A 24,159-nucleotide genomic window follows, 5' to 3' on the forward strand; every position below is an offset into this window, starting at 1 on the left:
TTTTGGTTTTGTTTTGTGATTTCTTGGTTTCTCATAAAGTCATGAGCCTCCATCTGCTCCATTCTAATTTTGAAAGAACTATTTTCTTGAGTGAGCTTTGGAACCTCCCTTTCCATTTGGCTAATTCTGCTTTTGAAAGCATTCTTCTCCTCATTGGCTTTTTGAACCTCTTTTGCCAATTGAGTTAGCCTATTTTTCAAGGTGTTATTTTCTTCAGCATTTTTTTGAGTCTCCTTATCAAGATATTGACCCGCTTTTCATGCTTTTCTTGCCTCTCATTTCTCTTCCCAGTTTTTATCCACCTCTCTTACTTGATCTTCAAAATCCTTTTTGAGCTCTTCCATGGCCTGAGCCCATGGTATATTTATTTTGGATGTTTGGGATACAGAAGCCTTGACTTCTATGTTTTTCCCTGATGGTAAGCATTGTTTTTCCTCATCTGAAAGGATGGGAGGAGATATTTGTTCACCAAGAAAGTAACCCTCTATGGTCTTAATTTTTTTCCCCTTTCTGGGAATTTTCCCAGCCAGTTGCTTGACTTCTGAGTGTCCTCTCCACCCCCACCTCACCTCCAGTTCTGCCCAGCTAGTGCTTGGGGGCTGAGATTCAAATGCTGCTTCCCAGCCTCAGAGCTTTCAGTGGGAGTAGGGCTGCTATTCAGTGTGAGATCAAGTTCAGGTGCTTAGGTAGGGGCTGGGCCACCACTCGGGGCTTAGTTCCCCCAGGGCGCTTACAAGGAGACCTTCAACAATGGATCTGAGCTCCTGCCTGCTTTCGGAGCCCCTGTCTGCTGCTGCCTCCGCAGAGGGCCTGAGTTATGGAGACACCCCGTTCCCCTTACGGCAAGCTGAAAAGACCTTTGGCACCTGTGGGTGGAGGGACCTGCGCAGCCACTGGAGATTCTATCCCTGAAGCCTGCTCGGATCTTCTCACCTCAGTACCGCGCAGCCGAGGCAGTGCTGGACTCTGCTCTGGGTCCAGTGCACGATGGAACTTTCGTGTCAGTTTTTCAGGTCTCTCTGGAACAGAAGTCTCCTCCATTCTGTTGTTCTGTGGCTTCTGCTGCTCCAGAATTTGTTAGGAGTGCTTCTGTACAGGTATTTTATGGGCTGTGGGTTAGGAGCTAGCATGTGTGTATCTTTCTACTCTGCCATCTTGGCTCCTTCCCTCGGATAGCATTTTTTCATCATAAGTTCTCTGGAATTTTCTGCATTCACTGTATTGTTCAGAGTAGCCAAATCTTTCACAGTTGATCATCATTACAATACTTCTATCACAGTATGATTCTTCTCATTTTATTTTGCAACGTATATAGATGTTGCATATATAACATCTATAACATATATAGATGTTATATAGATCTTCCTTGTTTTTTCTGAAGCCACCTCCCTTATCATTTCTCATAGCACAGTAGTACTCCTTCACAATCATATGCCACAACTTTTTCAGCTATTCCTCAGTTGATGAACGTTTCCTCAATTTCCAATTCTTTGTCACAACAAAAAGAGCTGTTATAAATATTTTTGTACATGTAGGCCCTTTCACTTTTTCTTTTATCTCTTTGGAGTACAGAGCTAGTAATGATATTGCAGGAACAAAGGGTACGCATAGATTTATAGTCCTTACAGCATGCTACTCCACCAGAAGTTTATTAATGTACTTATTCTCCCTTAAACCCTCTAACATTTGTCATTTCTGATAAGTGTGAGCTGGTCAAAGTTGTTTTAATTTGCCTTTTCCAATCCATAGGGACTTGCAGCATTTTTTGATGTGACTATAGATAGCTTTGATTTCTTATTCTGAAACTTGCCTGTTCATATCCTTTGTCCTTATCAGTTGAGAAATGCTCTTATTTTTATAAATTTGACACAGTTCTATTCTCAGTATATATTTGAGAAATGAGTTCTTTATCAGAGAAACTTTTTCGTGCCTACATTTTTTTTGAGATCATCCCAACATAATCGACTCACACTTGTCTATGTGGTCTTCTAACTGACCTAATAATGATAAAGTTCTTAGGAGTTACACTTATCATTTTCCTATAAAGGAATATAAACAATTTAATACTATTGAGTCTCTTATGATCACTCTTTTATGCTTACCTTTCTATGCTTCTTTTTAGTTTTCTGTTTGAATGTCAAATTTTTTATTCATCTCTGGTCTTTTCATCAAGAATATTGGAAGTCCTCTAGTTCATTAAATGATCATTGTTTCCCCTGAAAGATTGTACTCAGTTTTGCCAGATAAGTGATTCATGGTTACAATTTTTTGTTGCCCTCTGTAATATTATATTCCAAACCATCGCTCCTTTGACATTGAAGCTATTAAATCTTCTGTGATCTTGATTGTGGCTCGATGATATTTGAATTGTCTTTCTCTGGATGCTTGAAATATTTTCTCATTGACCTTGGTGCTCTGGAATTTGGCTTATACTATTCTTGAGTATTTTCATTTTGGGATATCTTTTAGAAGGTAATCAGTAGATTTTTTCAATTTCTATTTTGACTTGTAGATATAAGATACTGCAGCAGTTTTCTTTGATTATTTCTTGAAAGATGATGTCTAGGCTCTGTTTTTGATTATTGATTTTCAGGTAGTCTAAGAATAGTTAAATTATCTCTGCTCTAACTATTTTCCACATCAGTTGTTTTTCCAGTAAGATATTTCACATTTTTTTCATTACTTTGACTGTTTTATTGTTTCTTAATGTCTCGTCATTAGCATCTACATGCCCAATTCTAACTTTTAAGGAATAATTTTCTTCACTGAGTTCTTGTACTTCTTTTTCCATTTGGTCAATTCTGTTTTCTAAATACTTCTTTTCCTCAGTGAGTTTTTTATGTCTCCTTTACCATCATTAGACTAATTTCATTTTCATTTATTTTTAAAATGAAACTGTTTCCCAGTTATGTATGACAATTTTAACATTCATTTTACAAGATTTTGAATTCCAAATTTTTCTCCCTCCCTTTCCCTCTTTCTAAAGTGATAAGCAGTTTGATATAGGTTGTTCAGGTGCTATCATGCAAAACATATTAGTCACAGTTGTCAAAGAAGAAGCAGATCAAGAGAAAAAAATAAGCACAAAACAGATCAATGTGTTGCTGAGAACTGAGTTATTCATAGTTGATTATCACACAGTGTTGCTGATAGTGTGTACAATGTTCTGCTCATTTCACTTTGTATCAGTTCATATAAGTCTTTCCATGTTTTTCTGAAATCTGCCTGTTCATCATTTCTTATTCCACAACAGTATTCCATGACATTCACATTCTATAGTTTTTTCAGTCATTCCTCAATTGATGGGCATTCCCTCAATTTCCAATTCTTTGCCACCACAGAAAGCTGTCATAAATATTTTTGTGACCCCTTTCCCATTTTTTTATGATCTCTGAGATACAGAACCAATAGAGGTATTGCTAGATCAAAGGGAGTGCAATTTTATAGTCCTTTGGTCATAGTGAAGAGTTGTTTTCTTCAGTGAATTTTTGTATCCACCTGTTTGGTCAATTCTACTTTTTAAACAATTGTTTCCTTTTTCCATGCTGTAGATGCTTTTTTCATAATTCTTGAATCACTGTCATTTCTTTCCCTAATGTTTCTTCTACCTCTCTTATAGGATTTTTAAGCTCTTTTTTGAGCTCTTCCACAAGTTCTTTCCGGCCTTGAGACCACTTCTCATTTTTCTTTGATGTTTGGCCCATATTATTGTTCTCTTCTGAGTTTCTGTCTTGATTTTCCCTGTCATCAAAATAACTCTATAGTCAGATTACTTTTGTTGTTCTCTGCTCATCTTTTGGAGGACTTTTGCCTTTCTTTAAATTTGAGGAGTGGAAGGACCCTGGTTTCTTGTGTCAGGGGCTGCAGACCATGGCAGTTTACCTAGTGCTATGATAATTTTGCCCCGATGATCCTGGGGGACCTTCATGTGTGGTGTTGCACTGAGAGGGTGGGATGAGAGGATGGCTGGTGCTACTGGAGGATGTAGGTGTCTGGCAGCTTACTTGATGTGATGCTGAACCTGGGTCCTAGTGGTCATGTCTAGGCTGTGCAGAGGCCAGTGGGTATTTCTTTGTTTCCCTGGGGCTACACTGAAGTACTTGGTTGTTCTTGGAATTGGAGTCTGCCAATTCCCTTGGCTATGTTGAGGTACATGAGGCAACGTGGTGTTGGCTTTTGCCTTCTCCACTGCAGTGAGGCTCAGGATCTCCCACTGGCTTACCGAGGTGGGGCTTGCTACTGGTTTGCTGGTCCTGAACTATGCTCCTCTTTTACCTGAGTGAGACAGACCTTTCTTAATGATCTTCCAAGTTTCTTGGGCTAAAAGGTTGTTTCACTTTGCCTTTTTGCTGGTTTAACTGTTCTAGGATTTGTTTGGGGGAGCTTTTTCATGATTGTTTGGAGGTGAATATGGGAGAGTTACAGTGATTTACTGTTTACTCAGCCATTTTTGACTCCCAGAAGTCTCTCCAATTTTGTTTTTTAAGGTAATAGTTTCTTCAGTATCTTTTTGCCTCTTTTACCAAGCTCTTTTACCAGTTTACCAATTCTCTTTTCATAAATTTCTGCATCATTCTCATTTCTTTTCCCAAGTTTTTCCTCTACTACTCATCTCTTTTTTTTAAACTCTTCCAGGAATTTTTGTTGGTCTTGGGTTCAATGAGCATTTTTCTTGATGCTTTCCTTGTAGCTATTTTTACATTGTTGTACTCTAAGTTTATGACTTGGTCTTTCCTTCTACCATATTATTTTTTTAATTGTTGTTTGTTTATTTTCTCAGACTATTTCTTCACTTTAACCTTATGTTAAAGAAGGCTTTGCTTATCTCTTGGTTAGGTTCAGGCTTTTTTGTTCTTCTGTTTTCAATGATAGTTCTGGTGGTCTGCAGATTTTTGGTCTTTCCAAGATGGTATTATCTTGGGGGGGGTGTGGTCACTCCTCTCTTGCTTCACACTTTGTTATTTATCAAGGAACGGCCCTTGCTCCCTTTCAGCTACAAGTGCTAGTGTTCCTCTTGGCCTTAAAACTGTGATCAGCGGCCCTGCTTGTGACTGGCCAGAATCTTTCCTCTCCATCCTGGAAGTATGACCCAAAATTGCTTATCGGCAATAGCTTTGCAAATCAGGGCCAACTACACCCAGTACCAGCGAGGGTCTCATGGAATCTCTTTCTGACAAGTTGTCTTCACTCCCTTACTGTCTCTGGGCTGAGATCTCCTGAAGCTTCTGTTGTGGCTGCTGCTTATGCCTCCAAGGCCCACCACTGGTGCTCCTTTTATGCTCTGGGCCTCTCCTGCTGACCTTCTAAGTTGTCTTAGGTTAGAAAAGTATCTCACCTCTGATCTTTTGTTGGCTCTGTCACTCCAAAATTTGTTTTGAGGCATGATTTTAAAGTTGTTTAGATGGCAATGTTGGCAAAGTTCAGCTGAGTTGCCTTTAATGCATTTTACTCACTAAGCTGCCCCCTTGGTTCCAGTAATAGTTATTGTCTTAAGCGAACCTTGAATATCTCTTGGATACTTAATATTTATTTTAAATATATGAATGAAGAAAAATACTACTTATTTTACTTGCAATCAGTTATAATAGATTTCAAAATAATAGTTCATATAAATTTATAAACAGCAAAAAATTATCTTAATCATATTGAATTTCTTGGTTTGAAACTGCCAGGAAAAGCTGAAAATATGGTGTCTTTTTACTGCAGCCAGGCCCTAGATTACATACTCCCCTCTACCAAAGCTGCCTTTTTTCTCCAAAAAAGACATTTCTGTTTGAAATGTACCTCTTACCACTCTTCCTTTGCCCCATGAAAAGCAGATGCTCTCTCAGCTCTGCAAATAGGGAGTGGAAGGAGAAAGCTAGATTAAAGTGCGGCATGGGTAACTACTCTTGGCATGAATGGAAAAGAATGAAATCAGCTGCGTCCAGTCCTTTCTCTCCAGAGGCTACTCCGGGCAGCGACATAAGTCAGGAAAACCTGCATCCCTTATTCAAGGAAACTGAAACAGCTTTGTTACCCATCCTAGAATCTACCACGGGAACATACAAAGAGAACAAACCAACAAGAAAGGCTTTAACATCAAGCATTTCAAGAGAAAAAACCCAGAACCTAAGTAGATGAATGAACATAAAGCATACTAAAAGCAAAGGGAAAGATGCATAATAAATTCTCAAAGAAATGTTTCTTTTTTCTTATGAACTTGACAAGCTTTAACTGATATGAATATTTCACTATAAGAAAAAAGAACTGAAAGAGAACTGCATTTGAAACTGTGAATTGATATTATATATGACTTTAAAAAAACAACAAAAAAACTCCCCTAAACCTAATAAGGCAAAGAAAAGTGGGCTAATATCTGATGAAATACAGAATCCTCTGGACTCCCAAGATAGTGTGGATTAATAAGAAAATCTGGAATGTATTTAAGCAGAAATTTTCAAAATCAAAAAGTTAGATTTGAGTAATAGGCTAGAACTTTTACTTCTCAACTTAGAAATCTAAAACTCACTATATTAGAAAAAAATTGAATTCATTATAGAGCATCTCTCTAAAGAAGAGTAAGAAAAATTAGGAGTTTTGGAAACCAAAGTTCTGAAGGAAAAAAAAACCTGGAAGAAGACAAGGAAAAGCAGATTAAAAAAAAAAACCCACAAGATGGGGGGAAAGGGTTATAGGGGAATAGTAGGTGATGTAAAAACAAAATATTATTAGTTAAACTTATTTTAATAAAAATGAAGTTTTGAAACTAGGAGCTTACCTCTAAAAAGTCAAAAGGCAAAAAGATTCCATGCATACTAAAGCATTTATGCCCAAATCAAAGTGATTATCTAATGGTTGGGGGATGGCTGAATGACGTACATAATAAATATAATAATGTAAATTAAAATAAAGCTAAACTTTTTGTAAAGCTAATAAATAATCTTGCCTGAGAAGAAGTGAAGAAAAATGTATCTGCTTTCAAGTGAAGAGGTGGAAAATCTTGGATACTGAATGTTGTAGGTTCAGCTACAGTTGTTTTGTCCAGTAGTTCTACTTAACTGCTTCTTTGTTATAAGGTAAGACTCATTGGATTGAGTAGAAGAGTCATATATAGAAATGCTGTTTTTGTTGTCCAGTCATTTCAGTCCTGTTTAATTCTTTGTGACCCTGCGTGGGGTTTTCTTGGCAAAGATACTAGAGTGGTTTACCATTTTTTTTGCAGTGCATTTTACAGATGAGGCAGAAACTGAGGCAAGTGGGGTTAAGTGACTTACTCAGGATCACACAGCTAGTAAGTGTCCAAGGCTTAATTTGAACTCAGATCCTCCTGACTCCAGGCCTGGTGCTCCATCCACTCTGTCACTTAGCTGTTCTATCTAGACATGAATATGATGTAAAAACAAAAGCTAGGTGACACAATGGACAGAGCAGGGGGCCTGGAGTCAGAAAAACTCAACTTTGTGAATTCAAATCTGACCTCAGATACTTATAGGCTCTATATATACATTCAAATTAAACATATTTTCACATTAGTCATGTTGAAAAGAAGAATTATAGCCAATGGAATGAACCATTAGAAAGAAGAAACAAAATTAAACTAAACAAAAGAGAAAGAGAAAGAGAGAGCAAAGAGTATGGTTTGATCTGCATTCAGACTTGGTAATTTTTTTCCCTGGATGTGGATAGCATTTTCCATCATGAGCCTTGTGGAGTTGTCTTAGAACCTTGCATTGCTGAGAAGAGGCAAATCTATCAAAGTTAGTCATCACATAATGTGACTATAACTGTGTACAATGTCCTCCTGGTTCTGCTTGACTTACTCAGCATCATTTCATATAAGTCTTTGTAGATTTTTCTAAAGTTCACCTCCTCATCATTTCTTATAGCACAAAGGTATTCCATTACAGTCCTGTACCACAACTTGTTCATCCATTCCTCAAGTGATGAGCATCCCCTCAATTTCCAGTTCTTGACCATCACAAAAAGAGTTGCTATAAATATTTTTGTGCATGTGTGTCCTTTTCCCATTTGTATGATCTCTTTAGGATATAGCCCTAAAAGTGGTATTGCTGGGTCTCAAAAGGTATGCACATTTTTATAGCCCTTTGGGCATAGTCCCAAATTGCTTTCCCAAATGGTTGAATCAGTTCACAACTCCACCAACACATTAGTGTTTCAATTTTCCCACATCTTCCCTGGCACTTAACATTTTCCTGTTTTGTTGTGTTAGTCAATTTGATAGGTGTGATATGATACCTCAAAGTTATTTTGATTTGCATTTCTATAATCAATAGTGATTAAGAACATTTTTTCATATGACTATAGATATATTTAATTTCTTCCTCTGAAAACTGCCTGTTCATATCCTTTGACCATTTATCAATTGAGAGATGGCTTATATTCTTATGAATGTGAGTCCATTCTCTATATATTTTAGAAATGAGGCTTTTATCAGAAACACTGGTTGTAAAAATTCTTTCCTAGTTTTCTGCTTCCCTCCTAATCTTGGTTGCATTGGCTTTGTTTGGACATAAACTTTTCAATTTAATGTAATAGAAATTATCCATTTCATAATATTCTCTATCTCATTTGGTTATAAATTCTTCCATTTTGCATGAATCTGACAGATAAACTATTCCTTGCTCTCCCGGTTTGCTTATACTATCAGCCTTTATATCTAGATCATGTACTCATTTTGACTTTATTTTGGTATATGGTGTAAGATATTGGTCTAAGCTCCATTTCTGCCAAACTGTTTTCCAGTTTTCCCAGCATTTTTTTGTCAGACGGTGAGTTCTTATCCCAGAAACTGAGCTCTTATCAAACAGTAGATTACGATAGTCATTGACTACTGTGTTTTGTGTATTAACCTGTTCCACTCATCCATCACCAAGAAGTACCAAGAAGTTTTGATGATTGCTGCTTTGTAATGCCGTGTAAGATATAGTATGGCTAGGTCACCTTCCCTAGCATTTCTTTCCATTAATTTTTTTTGATATTTTGGCTCTTTTGTTCTTCCAGATAAATTTTGTTCTTATTTTTTCTATTTCTACAAAATAATTTTTTGGTAGTTTGATTGGTATGGCATTGAATAAGTAAATTAATTTAGGTAGAATTGTCATTTTTATTTTATTAGCTCAGCCTACCCACAAAAATGTGATGTTTTCCCAGTTATTTAGATCTGACTTTTTTGGTGTGTCAGTTCCTCCTTTTGTAAATGAGCTGGAGAAACAAATGGCAAACCACTTCAGTGTCTTTGCCAAGAAAACCCCAAATAGGGTCACAAAGAGTCAGATGTGACTGAAAAATGACCAGCAGCAACAAAAACGAAAGATATGAATAAATATGTAAAAGAAATTATAACAGTGAAAAAGGAACACACGAATTCAATAGAAGCCAATCATCCAACCTTGAAGATAGTGTACACTGAGACCATTTAGGAATCATAGATATTCCAAGAAGCATGTAACTCAAATCCCTCAAAACTTGAATACCATTGTGAAGGAAATAATACAATAAAATTGCCCACTGCTACTGAATAAAGACAAAGCTCTAATAGAGAAAACTCACATGCCTTCAGAAAAAAAATTATACTTCAAAATCTGACTCAAAATAATTAAATTTAGCAATTTCATTCACAGACTAATGCTCAGAAAACAATCATCCAATATGAGAGAAAGGAAATCCAAATAAAACAGTATGACTTCATTACTGTGAGAAGTTGCAAAAGAGGATGGAATAATATGTTGTCAGAAGCAAAATATCTCATGCTGCTGCAAAACCTAACCATCCTTGAAAAAAGATGGATATCTAACAAAAGTCATTTCAGTAATTCCTTATCAAAATGTAAGCAGATTATGAAATTTAACAACATCCACATGATAGGAACACATGAAAACTAAAGAAGCACCACTGTCAAACAAAGATTAAGTAATGTAATCAATTGCTCCATGTTTAGAGGCTTTTTTTTTGTTTTTAAAGAGCAAAAGTGCCATGAAGAATACACATTGATGAGCAAAGGACAGTCCTCATGAGATGTAAAAAGGGAACAAGTGGAAAAACCATTACTAAACAGACAAATAGAGAGGAGCCACAAGCCAAACAATCATAACTTTAAATGTGAATGAATTAAAGATCTCAGTAGATCCAAGCAAAATGGCAAAATGGAAGCCAAAACCTTACAACCTGTTATTTACAAGAAATAGGTGCAAGTACTTTCCCCAACTACTGAGTATATAATTAGTAAACACCTAATTATTTTCATAGTGTTTCCCCATGAGAATGTAAGCTTCTCAAGGGAAGAAATGGTTTTTACCTTTCTTTGTATTCCTAGCACTTAGAACCCTAACCCACCTCATGACATTCTTTGATTGGGACCATGGTGACCTGTTCTAGTTCAAGCTATTTTGTACTAAGTTAACTGCTTGTTACAATATGCCCAGCAATGTCTCACCAAGCAGACATCAAAGCTTATTACCTTTATGATATATTTATTCCCAGGAGAATCTATTTACCCAGGCTTCCACATTATTTTGTTACCAAGGACCAAGATCACTTCCCCTTCATTCTGGATATTAGGAAGTATACTTCTTGACTTCTTTGATGGTGACATTTTCTTACCCTCCCTATGGGGGAATGAATCCCTATATTCATTCCCATGATCTATAGTCCCTTATTTCCCCAAAACTTGGTTTCTAACTCCTCTCAGCACAGCATACTTTAACCCTGGGCAATATAATCAGTTGGGATTTACAAGATTCCCATGTGAAGTTTCTTTCTCTTTGGTAATGCAATGGCTTTTTTTCTGCAATATTGTTTATTCTCCTTCCACAGTTACCTCTGCATAGTTAAATCATCTTGATTTGATCCAACCAAACCAAATTTTTAAACTGAGCGATATCTCATGGGTAGTTTGGGGTGTTATCTCCCCAATTTATTCTTCATATGTCATTTGTGTGTTGTCTTCTTCATTAAACTTAATTCTTTGGGAGCAGGAATTGTAGACACTCCCTTTTCTTTTGCTTTTCTTTGTATACTCAGAGATTAGCACAATGTCTAACAAATAATAGGTGCTTAATAAATGTTTAGGTAGCTAGAAGACTTAGTAGATAGAGTGCTGGACCTGTAGTCAGGAAGACCTGAATTAAATTTCAGTCTCAGACACTTAGTAGTGGTGTGACCCTGAGTGAGTCACTCAACTGCTGTTTGCCTTAATTCACTGAAGAAGGAAGTGGCAAATCTCTCTAGTTTCGTAGCCAAGCAAACCTCATGGACAGTATGGTCCACAGGGTCATGTAGAGTCAAGACACAGCTGAATGATTTAACAGTGAAACTTTTGAAGGGCAGTAGCTAGTTCAGTGGATAGAACACTGAGTCTGGAGTCAGAGAGACTTGAGTTCAAATCCAGCCTCAGACACTAACTAGTTGTGTAACCCTGGGCAAGTCACTTACCCCTGTTTACTTCAGTTTCTTCATCTGTAAAATGAGCTAGGCATGGAAATGGCAAACCACTCCAGCATTTGCCAAGAAAACCCTCAGTGTGGTCTTGAAAAGTCGATGTGACTAAAGCAACTGAGCTACAGGAAATATTTATTTGTATACAAAGTGCAGTTCCATAGTTTTCAATTTTGCAGACTTTAAAGTGAAAAAAATAAATTTTTTTTTTATTGAAATTATATCTGTTGGGGCAGGTAGGTGGTGCATTATATGAAGCACCAACCCTGGAGTCAGGAGGCCTGAGTTCTAGTCTGGTCTCAGACACTTGCAAATCACTAATTGCCTCACCAGTATATGTATACACATACACACACACACACACACACACACACACACACACATACGCACACACACACATATAAAATTCTTTCCTGATTTCTTAACTTCTTTATTTAGGGGGCAGGCAATCAGGAATTTTTACTCTTCCTGGATCCATTTTTTTATAGTGTGGGTGGGTTATGGGGTCTCTTTCTTGAACAAATAATTCCTAAGATGGGATAGTGGGATCCTAAAAATAGCATAGAGGTACCTACAAATGGAATTAGAATTAGAATTCTGTGTCATATAGTGCCTTACATGTCTATCACTGGGAAACCTAGAGTGCATGGTGATAGTGACATCTAAAATTCATTATAAGACATTTGTGTGTCTCTTGACATTATCGTAAGAATTAGATGTTAAATTTTCATTTTCCTTTCTTGGTTCTTCCATCTTCTTGGATTCATGGACACAGTTTCCTTAGTTTTCCTTTCCTATGTAGGTTGCACTTTCATTCATGCCCTTGATTCACTGGTAATGTTGGGGGGATTGGATTACTCCTTGCTCCCAATTGCCGCTTCCATGCTTACTACTGTTAGTCAATAAACTCTTCTCCTTTCATGTTCATTCAATCCACATTCATTCAGTCAAGATGCTGGTAGCTACTTTCTATAGACCTCCAAAGTACTTGTCTTCCTTCCACAATGAGTTCAGTGCCTGGCTCAAAGTCTTTCTCTCTTCACCTACTCTTGCCCTCATACCAGGGGATTTTTTTTTGTAACTCAAATACCTGAATCTCCCAATTCCTCAATTCACTAATTTCCCAGGACTGCTTCACACACCACGAATAAACACTGAGATAGTTTTATTCTTGATCTTGCCATCACCTGCAAGTGTTACACATTCATAGCTATGAATCCAGAATTTCCTTTATCTGATCATAATCTGTTATCATTCTATGTCTCTCTCCCTCTGCTTTTTAATCCCTAACTGATCCTCACAACCATCTTCTATTTCACTCCTCCTCAGTTCTTTCTACATTCTCTTGTATTAACCATCATAATCCCCTGGTGAATCGGTTCAATTTTATACTCTTCTCTTTTTTTTAAAGTTAATTGATTTATTTTAATTAAATTTTTTAATCATCAAAAATAATCATCAAAAATCTGCTTTTTCTCCCTATTATTCCAGTCTTTCACCCCAATTAGGAACAAAAAGATTCATATATATAGAAATATGTATATATAACACACCCACACATGCATACACATTGAGCATTTGAATCTCATTCTCATCTGTAATGATCAAAGAAGAAAAGAATATATGCATACATTATTAGATGCAGAAATATATTTTTTGTGTGTGTATATATGTGTATGTGTGTATATATGTATATACACATATTACACAATATACATAACTTAGACACATATAATGAGTGATGCCTGCCCACATGTACCATTAGGATGTCATTGTGTGGCACAAAGGGAAACAGAAAAGACATCTCTAGCCTCTTTTCCCACCATCCTTCTCCAATGGAGACTTTAGTTTTTGCCAAGAAGGGAAATGGGAGGTTGGGGCTGAAGCTTGGTCACTGTTTTCCTCATATAGAGGGGAAATTGAGATAGAATTATATCTATTTGCTCCCTTAAATATTATTAACCTAAGAATGTATTTTCAGGTTCAAGTTTAACTTGCAATTGCTGTTTTTCGGTGGGAAAAGGAGGTCCTACCAGTTCCACTTTGAGTACACGTAGAGGGAAGCAAAGAAACCTTTATCCAAATCGATAGCAAAATAGAAAACAGAAAGTGTATATATGGGCAAATACATACCAAATAATATGGAATGAAGGAGTTATTTCACTGAGAGCAAGGTAACTCAGCTCAATCAAAAGAGAGAAAGAGTCCTAGATATCCCTGAAGGGGAAGTTCCCTGAAATCTCTAATATAGCTAGCTGGACAGTCAAAACTGGAAGCCAACAGCATCCAAGGCTCAAAGAAACTGAAGAGTCTCACAGAAAGTCCAAAGAGAGTCAAGTTCTCCAACTCTCCTCAGCTCTTCATACAGACATAGAGCATTGATCTCCAACAACGATGGGCTTTGGGTCTTGAGTCACTCACACATATACATTTATATTCACACAGTATATGCACATATATACAAAATATCATTCAGCACTTTGCATCCTTCACTTCTCTATTGGGAAGTGGTCAGTATGTTCATTGTTTAAAATGGTGGTTGGTCATTATGCAGATTAGATTTCCTAATTCCTTAAAAGTTGTTATTTTTTACTCTTTTGTCAATTTATAATTCTTTTCCTTTATTCACTTCACTGTGTATCAGTTTATTCAGATCTCACATTTTTAAATAATTTCTTACAGCATAATAGTATTCCATTACATTCATATAACAGAACTTAGCCATTCTTTAGCTTATGTGGACTCAGATATATATTGCTACCTCAAAAATAACTATAAATATTTTTGTACATCCTTAATTACAGTTTGTTTTACTGAGGATTAATTGATCCTGTAATTAATCTTCCCTCTATGTCCTCCTTCTCTATTCTGTCTTTTCCTGTTTCCCTACTGAGTGAAATGTATATATGTGTAAATATGTGTATATATGTTGGTATATGTGTGTACATGTAGACATACATGAATACATTCATACACACATGCATATAGAAAGAGTGGCTGAGACATAAATCTTACTCTCTTCTGAACTGGGAAAATAACATTTCCTCCTTTTACCAATTCAGAAGAGAGTGATGTGAAACGTATATATGTATAAATATATATGTATATTTACATGAGGACAGTTGCCATAGTTCTGGAACATGTCTACAAGGGGCTACAGCTGGTCCTCTCATACACACACACATACATATATACATATACATATGTACATATACACATACATATGATATATGTGTGTACATGTATGCACACACATATACATACACACCTACACACATACATACATATAGAGAGAGGGGGTGAGACTTGAATCTTACCCTTTTCTGAATTGGTAAAAAAATCCTCCCTCCTTTTACCAGTTCAGAAGAGAGTAAGATTCAAATCTCAGACACTTCTATACGTCTTCCTCTGTGATTGTGTCTACTTGTATATCCTGATTACATGAGATAATTTTCTTTAACCTTTCTTTCCATTCCTTCCTGAGTCAGCATATTCTTCCTTCCATATTTTTGTATTCTCTCTCTCTCTCTTTTTTTGCCAGACACTCATGCTTTATTGAGAATCTTGCTGACTTCCCCTTCCTGTGATTAGCTGAGAATAAGAAGAGATGGCAGAGAGCTCAGTGATTGAACTGCCAGCTGAGTAGCTATAGAGAAGAAAGGAGGGAGCTAGGAGGGGACCAGCTGTAGCCCCTTGTAGACATACTCCAGAGCTATGACAATTGTCGTCATGTCCAGTTCAGTGCTCTGAGCCCAATTCTCCACATCTCCAATTTCCTTGAGCGCTTGGTTGAAGTTTTCTTCCATCCCAATGTCACTGGCCTGTCTGCTTGGCAAACTGTGCAGCCTGGACCTGGAGAGTCTTCACCTCATGGTCTAGCTTCCTCTGATTGACACAGGCCTGGGCCATGCAAACACTGAAGTGGTTCACCAAGACTTCTGTCAGGCAAGTTGCAGCAGCAATGGTTTCTTGCCTCCTCTTTTCTTGCAGCTCCTTGCACTCATTCTGCTTTGCTTGGTGCTACTTCAGCAGGCAGCACAGCATGGCCAGGTCGGGGTTGGAGCTTGCTGAGGTCTCTCTGGCTTTGGCAGCAATGGCCCCGGTCTAGTCTTCTCTTAAGACCATCATTTTGTAACATAACTCCCAGGACCTGTTTCTTTAGACTCGCATTATGACTTTTTTGATGGTAGGGTTCAGGTGCTTAGAACAGATGCTTAGCACCAGTGCTTAGCACAGTGCCTGACAAATAGTAGATATTTTTAAGTGTTTGCTGATTAATAAATCAGCAAAATAATTGACACACATATCATCTCCCAACATTAAAATATAAGCAATTTATCCTTATTTAATCTTTTATCACTGTTCCTGTTTTTTATATTCTCTTGACCCTTGTGTTTGAACTTTAAATTTTCTGTGCAATTCTAGTCTTTCATCAGGAATGCTTGGAAGTGCTCTCTTTCATTAAATATCCATTTCTTACTCTGTAAGACTTGTTTTTAAAAAAAATTAATAGCATTTTATTTTCCCCCCAGTCATATGAAAAGAAAATTTTTAGCATTCATTTTTACGAGATTGTGAGTTCCAAGTTTTTCTTCCTCTCTCCCTCTCTCCCCTCTTATGAAAATGGTAGACAATTTGTTACACTTTATACATGTGCTATCATGTAAAAAATATTTCCATATGAGTCAAAGTTGTGAAAGAAGAAGCAAATAGAAAATATGAAAAACAATGAAGTAAGTGAAAAAATATGCTTTGATCTGCATTGAGTCCACCAGTTCTTTATCTGGATATGCATAGCATTTTCCTTCATGAGGGCTTTGTACTTGTCTTGGATGATTGTGTTGCCGAGAAGAGCTGTGTCATTCATAGTTGATTTTCATGCAATGTTGCTGATATTGTGTACACTGTTTTCCTGGTTCTGCTCACTTCACTTTGCATCCATTCATATGAATCTTTCCAGACTTTTCTGAAATCTGCCTCTTCATTTCTTATTGCATAATATTCTTCCATGACATTCATGTACCACAGCTTGTTCAGTCCTTACCCAATTGATGGATATCCCCTCAATTTCCAATATTTTGCCACCACAGAAAGGGTTGCTGTAAATATTTTTTGTGCATGTAGGTCCTTTTCCCTTTTTAATGATCTCTTTGGGATACAGACTGAGTAGTGGTATTACTGGATCAAAGGGTATGCACAGTTTGGTTGCCCTTTGGCATATTTCCGAATTGCTCTCCAGAATGGTTGGATCAGGTTGCAACTCTGCCAGCAGTGCATCAGTGTCCTAATTTTCCCACATCCTCTCCAACATTTATCATATCAGTCAATATGGTAGTTGTGAGGTGGCACCTCAGAGTTATTTGGATCTGCATTTCTCTAATCAAAAGTGATTTAGAGCACTTCTTCATATGCCTATAGAGAGTTTTAATTTCTTCATCTGAAAACTGCCTGCTCATATCCTTTAACCCCTTATCAGTTGGGGAATGGCTTGCATTCTTATAAATTTTACTCAACTATCTATATATTAGAGAAATAAGATCTCTGAGATACTTGCTGTAAAGATTGCTTCCCAGCTTCCTGCTTTTCTTCTAATCTTGATTATATTGGTTTTGTTCATATAAAAGTTTTTAAATTTAATATAATAAAAATCAACTATTTCACATTTTGTAATGATCTCTATCTTGTTTGGTCATGAATTCTTCCTCTCCCCCAAAATCCAACAGGTAGGCTATTTCTTGATCTTCTAATTTGCTTATGATGTTACCCTTTATGTCTAATTCAAGTAACCATTTTGACACTATCTTGGTATACAGTGTGAGATGTTGGTCTTATGCCTATATTGTGTCCCATTGTTTTCCAGTTTTCCCAGCAGTTTTTATCAAATGGAGAATTCTTAGCCCCAAAGCTGGGAATTTTGGATTTATTAAACACTGGGTTACTATGATCATTGACTGTAACCTTCCTCTTTTGGTTGAAGGTCTTGACCAGCAAGACCCTATGCTGTTCTCAGAACACAATGAATGAGGCGGGAGGCAGGGTGTAAGGCAGCTCTGTTTATTATCAGTAAAGCACATTATTTATAACATAATAGCCTCATGAATTATGCCCTTCAGCCAATCCCTTTGAAAGTCAAATCTACTTCTCCAACCCCTGCTCCGCATTCTCCTCGTGTCCAGCTCGTGATTACCCACTTTCCCCAAACTCCAGGAGAAAAACAAGGGTGGTGGTCCTGCCTCAGACGCCATTAGTTCTAGGCACCTTGGGTGTGGTCCTACAATGGCTTCTGAGAGTTCCTAGCCCCCTTACAATTGACTACTGTGTCTTGTGTACTTAATGTAGTCTATTGATCCACCATTCTATTTCTTAGTCAGAACCAGATATTTTTAATGATTACTGCTTTATAATATAGTTTGAAATTTGGTGTTGCTAGATCATCTTCCTCTGCAATTTTTTTTCATTAATTCCCTTGATATTCTTGACCTTTTGTTCTTCTAGATTAATTTTGTTGTTATTTTTTCTGGCTCTATAAAATAATTTTTGGTAGTTTGATTGGTAGGGCATTGAATAGGCAAATTCATTGAGGCAGAATTGTAATTTTTTTTTGATCGACTTGGCCTACCCATGAGCAACTGATATTTTTCAGTTGTTTAGATCTGACTTTATTTGCGTGAAAAGTGTTTTGTAATTGTGTACATATAGTTCCTGGGTTTGTCTTGGCAGGTCAACTCCTAAGTATTTTATATTTTCTACAGTTATTTTAAATGGAATTTCTGTTTCTATCTCTTACTGTTGGGTTTCATTGGTCACATAAAAATGCTAATGATATGGGTTTATTTTATATCCTACCACTTTGCTAAAATTACTAATTATTTAAAGTAATTTTTAGTTGATGCTTTATAATTCTCTAAGTATACTTTCAAGTCATCTGCCAACAGTGACAGTTTTGTGTCTTTATTGCCTTTTCTAATTCCTACAATTTCTTTTTCTTTTCTTATTGCTAAAGCTAATATCTAGTGCAATATTGAATAATAATGGTGATACGGGCATCCTCGCTGCATCTCTGAGCTTACTGAGAAGACTTCTAGCTTATCCCCATTACAGATAATGATTGTTGATAGTTTTAGATAGATGCTGCTTATTAGTTTATGGAACACTCCCTTTATTCCTATACTCTCTAATCTTCTTAATAGGAACAGGTGCTGTATCTTAACAAAAGCTTTTTCTCCATCTGTGAGGTAATCATGTGATTTCTATTGGTTTTGTTATTGATATGGTCAATTGCATTGATAGTTTTCCTAACCCTGCATTCCTGGTATAATTCCCACCTGGTCATACCTCAGCTGAAGCATAATAAATTTTGCTCCAGACCTTTATCTTTAATCTGTGTGTGTCTCTGATTCAAGTGTATTTCTTGTAAACAACATATGGTAGGATTCTGGGTTTTGGTCCACTCTGTTATCCACTTCCATTTTATGGGAGAGTTAATCCCATTAACATTCACAGTTATGATTACTTACTGTGTATTTCCTTCCTTACTATTCTTCTTTCTATTTGTCCTCTCCCTCCTTTTATCCTTTCATTCCTCACTAGTGTTTTTCTTCTGTCTACCATCTCCCCTGAGTTGTCCTTTCTTCTCTCAGTTCCCCAAACCACCCCACTTGATCTCCTCTCCTACTTCCCTGTTGGATAAGATGGATTTGTGTATTCAACTGATTGTGTCCATGATTCCCTCTTTGATCCAATAATGATGAGAGTTAAGGTTTCAGCAACGCCCATTGCTGCCCCACCCCCAATCTTCCCCTCCACTGTAATAGGACTTTAATGCCTTTTCTTTTGAAGTAATTTACCCCATTTTACCTCTTCCTTCTTCCTGCCCTCATTGTACTCCTTTCTCTTCCCTTAAATATTTTTATGTCATTCCCTCAAAATTCACCTTATATCTATACCCTCTGTCTATGCATATTCCTTCTAGCTGTTCTATTAGTGATACAATTTTTAAGAATCACAAGTATCATCTTCCTATGTAGGGATGTAAATACTATCACTCTGTTGAATTCCTTATATTTTCTTTCTCCTTTTTACCTATTTATGCTTTTCTTGGGTCAAATGTTTGACTTACTCCTGGTATTCTTCTTATGAAAGCTTCTCTCTATTTTATTGAGTAACCATTCCCCCCATCCTGATGTATTATATATGTATATATTATATATATTTACTTATTGCATTATATATATTTTATTCATGCATATATATTTATTTATTATATTGCATATATTTTATACATGTATACACACGTATATATGTATATATATATGTGTGTGTGTGTGTGTGTGTGTGTGTGTGTGTGTGTGTGTGTGTGTGTGTGTGTGTATCTATTTGCCCAGCAAATCTTAGTTCTAGTTCCTTTGCCTTCTGGAATATCATGTTCCATGACCTCTGATCCTTTAATGTTACAGCTGCCAATTCCTGTGTAATCTTGATTGTGACTCCCTAAAATTTGAATTGTTTGTTTCTGGCCACTTGTAATATTTTCCCCTTGACTTGACAGCTCTGTAATTTTTCTATAATGTTCCTAGGGTTTTTTATTTTGGAATCACTGTCCTGAGGTGATTGATAGATTCTTTCAATGCCTATTTTATCCTCTTGTTTCTGGACATCAGGACAATCTTCCTTGATAATTTCTTGAAAGATGCTGTCCAGGTCCTTTGGATTTTGGCTTTCAGATATTCCAATGATGATGATATTGTCTCTCCTGTATCAATTTTACGGATCAGTTATTTTTTTACATTTTATTTATTATTACCTTACATTTTCTTCCATTTTTTCATTCTTTTGATTTTGTTTGATTGATTCTTTATGTCTCATAGAGTCATTAGCTTCCATTTGGCCAGTTCTAACTTTTAAGCTGTTGTTTCCTCAATTAGTTTCTGTATTTTCTTTCCCATTTGGCCTTTCATACTCTTTAAGAAGTTTTTTTGGGGGGATTTTTGAATCTCCTTTTCCATTTGGCCTATCCTATTTTTAAAGCAGTTTTCCAAGTTGTTGGCTCTTTTCTTTCATAATGCTCTTGCATCACTCTTCATTTCTTTTCCAATTTTTCTACCTCTCTTAGGTGATTTTTAAGTTCCTTTTTGAGCTCTTCCAAAAGCTCTTTCAGGGCTTGAAACCACTTCCCATTTTCCTTGGGGATTTTGTCCATTATTGTCCTATTCTTAGCTTGCTTTTTGTTCTTCTCTGGCCCCATAGCGACTTTCTACAGTTAGATTCTTTTTGTTGTTATTGTTGTTTTGCTTATCTTATTTTTGGGCTTTTTCCTTTCTTTTAAATTTGAGCTTTGCTCCCAGGATATAAGGGGTTCTGTTTCAGCCTTCTTGTGCCAGTGGCTGCAGGTCCTCCATGTTGATACTTGGTGCTATACTGATGTTGCCCACAGGGAAACTTCATGTCTGGTGCTGTGTTGAAGTGGTGGTGTGGGTGAGGGATGGCTGATGCTGCAGAAGACTGTAGGCACCTGACACATTGAATGGTGCTGAGCTGGGGTCTTGGTGGTGGTGTCTGACGTACCGAGGCCTCATGGGATTTTTCTGTGTTTCCCTGGGTCTGCACTGAAGTATGTGAAGGTCTGGTCATGGGAAGGTGCCTGTTTGCCCAGGGTGATGTTGAAGTATGTGAAAGTTCGGCTGTTGGAGGACACCTGCCCTCCTGGGGCAACACTGAAGAACATGGCAGTCAAGCCTTTGGAGGACACATGCCCTTCCAGTGCAGTGCTGAGGCACATGGAGGTCCACCTACTTATTCAGGGCTATGCTAGATAACATGACAATTCTTGGAGCTGGAGTCTTCCTGTTGCTCTGGTTATGCTAAGGCCTGTTGGAGGTCTTAGTGTTGGTGCCTGCCAACATACAGAGGCTCAGGATCTCTCCCTGGTTTGTTGAAATAGGGCTTGCTAGGATGCTACCTGTACTGGGTTGTGCTCTCCTTCTACCCAGGTGTGAAGGATTTCTCCTGCTGATCCTCCAAGTCTCCCTGGGGCTAAAAGACTGCTCTAATCCTTGTCTCCACTGGCTCTGCTGTTCCAGGATTTATTCTGGGGTAATATTTTATCACTGTCTGGTGTGAATATGGGAGAGCAACAGTGATTTACTGCTTACTGTGCCATCTTGGCTCCTGAAAGTCCTCTGTTGGATTTAATTCAGTTGCTGGATAAATTACTCTTAATTGGAAGTATGTATATATTTTGACTTTATCTTATTGTATTCTAAGCTCTCTGCTCCTTATAATGGTGGTAACTCAATCATGTGAAATCCTGCTTAAAGCTCCTTAGTGCTTGAAATCTTTCTTTTTGATTCCTCTTAGTATTTTTTTTTAACCAGAAAACTCTAAAATTTGTCTGTAGTGTTCCTGGAAGTTTTTTTGGGGGGCTTCTTATAGGAGGTTACTGGTGGATATTTTTTTTCTATTTCTATTTTGCCTTTTGGTTCTAAGAGATATGATCAGTTTTACTTTTTAATAATTTCTAAAATATGTTGTCGAAGCTTTTTTTTTGTCATGGAATTGGATGATTTTAATAGAGTTCCTATATTTTGATATGAAAATTGCTACATATTCGTTTTTATTGAAAATTACTGCACTGAAGTTACAAAACCAGCATCAAAGTCCTTTTTAGTGAAGAACTAAAGAAACTTATATAGAATTGCTTCTACTGATGAAATGAGTTCCACTTGAAAAACCAATTTTTTTGGTATTGCTTAATTTATTTGATATTGCTTAACTGAATCCCACATTTACACAAGTATAATTTAAAATGAATACCATCAAAATAACTAAATTTAACCAGATGTAGTGGCTTCTAACATTTATATATCCAAGATTTCCTGAAGTTTAACAATTTCTCAGCATCCTCAGATCATTTGAGAGATAGAAAGGACTGATAAATACATATTCCTTTACTCTACATCCCTGAAGCAATTTCATAGCTTAAATGTCTGTATCTGTCATGTAAGGGATGAATGATTCTAGTGACAGTTTATGAAGGATTATGTCCATCTCACTTAGTGGAACACAAAAAGAAAATTTACCTTTTTTAGAAGGTATTATACCAGTATTTGATAAACAAGCTTGGTATTTTAATGCTTTCCATTGGTTGATGTTAATATTGAGTTTTTCGCTATGAGAATTTTACCGTATGTTGGGGGTGGGGTGGGAATTGCATGATTATCAGTAATGGAGAAAGTGCCATTACTGGAATTATATATTTTATGTTGAAATTAGTTCAATCCTATAATTGTTTTGATGTTGACCACAAATATTCATACTCCACTGTATTAGCAAGTGAAACCAAAGATGATGTGACAATTGTTCAAAAACTGCTTAATTCCTCACACTTTTCCTTAAATTGATACATTTTTTTGCCAAAAAAAATAGTCTTGTGAAATTTGTGATGGCTCATTGCTTTGGTCAGCATTCTTAAGGCTTTAAAAGTTGATATTCTTTAAAATATTACCGTTACCGTGTACATTTCTTTGGAATATTTTGTGTTGCTGCCTCCTATACAATATTACAAACCTGTCCATATTTCTTTAAGCACTCTGTCAGATCTAATCCCTTAAATCTATTCATCATCTCCACTTCATATTCATAAAGGATGTTAGAAAGTAAGTGGAAAAAACCTTTGAAACAATTAACAACTTCAGCAAATTGTCAGAATATAAAATAAACTAACATAAATCATCAGAATTTCTGTTCATTACCAACAAAATCCATCAGGAAAAAACGGTTTTAAAATACTTCAGATAATATGAAATACTGGTAGACTCCTCAATGTTTACTCTCTAGGTTTCTCTAGGCACACCATCATATTTCCAAAAGTGAAAGTTTTATTTCCTCATTGCCTATGCTTATTCCTTCGATTTCTGTGCTTTTTTTTTTTTACTCCTCTTGCTAGTATTTTAGTCATAGCAATAAAAAAAGAAATTAAAATCATCAGACCATATAGGTATGACCTAAGTAATATTCTTTATGAATATGAAGTGGAGGTAATGAATAGATTTAAGGGAGTAGATCGGTAGTTAAGAATTCCTGAAGAAGTATGAACACAGGCTTGTAATATTGTATAGGAAACAGCAACAAAAAATATTCCAAAGAAAAAGAAAAATTTTAATTTTATTAAATTAAAAGATTTTGTACAAATAAAATAGATGATCCATGAAAACATTTGATTACTACACTTTCTCCCTTCCCTGGGTCTGATTTTAGCAAGTACCTGGCTTGGGTTTCGGTCTGTGCAAAGAGCAAATTCTGCTAGGCTTGGATACTATCAGACAGCTGGGAAATTCTGCTACTTCAGTGATAGAGCTACAGCCTCCTGTTTTTTCCCTGATTTTTGTAGCCTGGTTATTCCTCTGCAGGCTTCAGACAGGACTAGAAACTGAAACTGAGACTGCACTCTACTTTTGGAATTCACTCTACTTTTGGAATTCCAGCCTCGCTTTTGAGGCTTGTTCCTTCCCTTGAACAAAAACCACAGTTGGGCAGTTACCTTCTCAGTTAATCCTGGATCTGAGTTCCAGAACTGAATAATGGGAGACAAAACTGCATTTGGCACCTTGTCACAGTGTAGTGTCCACATGTGGATCTGGAGGTGCCCAGTATGAAGCTGGGACCTCCACTTTTCCTGGTGCATGGCTTCTTGCTTTGGAGTGCTCCATACATGGTAAACGCCTG

At 36.7% G+C, this 24,159-nt stretch overlaps 1 protein-coding gene across 4 annotated transcripts in view; it reads left to right on the forward strand.

Annotated features, from left to right (window-relative positions):
- Positions 1-24,159, forward strand: part of SYK (spleen associated tyrosine kinase) — a 249,456-nt gene that overhangs the window by 158,449 nt on the left and 66,848 nt on the right. The window lies entirely within an intron of this gene.

This window comes from Notamacropus eugenii, chromosome 1 (genome assembly GCF_028372415.1).
Source record: "Notamacropus eugenii isolate mMacEug1 chromosome 1, mMacEug1.pri_v2, whole genome shotgun sequence".
Classification (NCBI taxonomy): domain Eukaryota; kingdom Metazoa; phylum Chordata; class Mammalia; order Diprotodontia; family Macropodidae; genus Notamacropus; species Notamacropus eugenii.